The 2,194-nt window shown below is 29.6% G+C and overlaps 1 long non-coding RNA gene across 1 annotated transcript; it reads right to left on the reverse strand.

Annotated features, from left to right (window-relative positions):
• Nucleotides 1-802: 802 nt before the first annotated feature.
• On the reverse strand, nucleotides 803-1,345 carry LOC118070387 (uncharacterized). The gene is made up of 3 exons (XR_004690773.1): nucleotides 1,226-1,345; nucleotides 946-1,072; nucleotides 803-860 (listed from the first exon to the last, which is right to left on the reverse strand). It is a non-coding gene; the product is annotated as an uncharacterized lncRNA (long non-coding RNA).
• Between the last annotated feature and the right edge of the window lie 849 nt (nucleotides 1,346-2,194).

Raw genomic sequence — 2,194 nt, forward strand, 5'->3', positions numbered from 1 at the left:
GCATTCCCACCATCAACTTTTTTCATGAGAATTTCCTACAAATAAAAGAAAAGAAATACTTATTATGTTCAATTTTTAATTATTGTGATGAAATGCAAAAAATAGATTAGCTACCTTACTTATCATTTATGAGTCACTTAATTTTTCGTTAAACATTATAAAATAAATAACAATCTCTAGACTTTGTACACTTTGGTTTTCTTTAGGGGGAAATTGACCGTTCAGAATGAAGTCGTAAGTAGACAGAAGATTCATGCTGCATTCACATGAGAGTGAATCAAAAGTCAACAGAATAACTATTTGAATTCTTCTATGAATCTATATTTAGAATTTTCCCAAAAACTCAATTCAAATAAAAAGTAATTTTGAAAAAAATTATTAATAATTTTAACGTAATTTTAACTGTTGCGTCTTTAATGCCTTATACTATTGTACTGGAGCGACATTTGTACCAGTACTATACTGTCCTGAACATTTTGGTCATATAACATTTGTGCCCCTTTCGAAATGTGCTAGTAGTAAATTTACAATGTTGGTAGAGTCGAAACAGTTTCAACCGTTCATTGTGTTTATTTATTCAATGATCCTCTAGTACATGTATTTATTGGATATAAAGTATATTCATTATGATTAGTAGAATATTCATTGATTATTTTTTTTATATTTTTTATTTATTTACCAAAGAAAGTATATATTTTAATTTATCTGTATCTCAAAATTATGAAAAATTCAAAAAAACATGAAAACATGATTTTAAATCTATTTAATTTTCTCCTAATATTTTTAATAATTTGTCGAACCCTTTTCTTTTCTTTTCCAACTTCTCTTCTTCTTCTTTTTTTCTTTTTGATGTGTAATATCTGGAACAAGACATTGAACTATAAAATGACAATGTTCATTTGGTTGTACTTTACTTCATTGTTATTGCAATAAAATAACCCTTACATTTTGTTCCGCAGCTTGAGATTTTTCCCACACTACCTCTTTTTTTTTTCTTTGTAGAAACATCTATTTTAATTTTTTGTTTCGTTTGTTCATCTTTTAGTAAATTTTGTGTTCTTGTTTCGATGACCTGTAAATTGAATTTTATTAAAAAGTATTCAGAAAATCAATCACACCGATTTTTTAATATCTCTGTACAGTCACAACTATTGACAGATAAATAAAATATCTTCGTCTGACAATTTATGATTAATTTACCGCTACTATCAACTACCGTACTTACTTGATTTATGTATAGGTACGTTTGACAGAAAGGAGCATTCAACACGCTCACCAGCGCTAAAAGAACATTTATTGAAAGATGGTTGTTTTATTTACGTAATAGGTACACGGTATATCCCCCCCCCCGATGGATACACTCCCCAAAACTTTATTACTTTTTATTAATTTTTTGTACCAAAAAAAATTTACATTCATAATTTGGCGCCTCAGTAATTCTTTCGTTTTTTACCAACATAATATTTTCCATAGTCATGTAGCAACATGGTAGTACCAACTTTACGAAAAAAAGTCGTACTTTTAAGGAAAAAGATTCTTTTTACTTAAAATGCGGTACAAGGGGCGTGGCCAATTTTTATTTTTGCAAATAAATGATTTTCAGGGCACAATAGCAATTGCAATTTATTGTCGTAGCTAATCAATGGGGTTTTCAAAGATTTTTTAATAAAGTTTATGTCATTATTGCAGAGAAATTAGAAATTTAAAGGAGCATAACCTCAAAAGTGCTAATTTGAGCGGAATAGAGACACGGTAGTGCCTTCGTTACCGCTATTCATACTTGGCGCTCGAGACACTACTAAAATAAACGTGTCTCTTGATTCAAGAATTTCGTTCTCGTGAATTCACGCGTTTAAGAGTTCAACGACATCGAATAAATCTTCAAATTGACGCCAGTGGTAGTGCAATTAACAATATTAGTAACAATGAACAATCTAATGTGTTACCGATTCAATCGTCATCAATGTTGTCGGGGTCTGAAGATGAAAACGAATTAATTAATTTTGAAATGCTTGAAAATAATAATAGTCCTCATGAAAATATACTTACGACCACTGAACTATCTGATGACATCAATTTATCGATTTTGGAGCAGTTAGACATTAGTGAAAATACTGTCGAAGAAGAACATATAAACTTTGATAATAATATTGGAGCTGACAGCATTACTGATGACATTATTAAATGGGCTCTT

Source organism: Chelonus insularis, unplaced genomic scaffold (genome assembly GCF_013357705.1).
Source record: "Chelonus insularis isolate UGA/USDA-ARS -01 unplaced genomic scaffold, ASM1335770v1 contig_57_pilon, whole genome shotgun sequence".
NCBI classification, from domain to species: domain Eukaryota; kingdom Metazoa; phylum Arthropoda; class Insecta; order Hymenoptera; family Braconidae; genus Chelonus; species Chelonus insularis.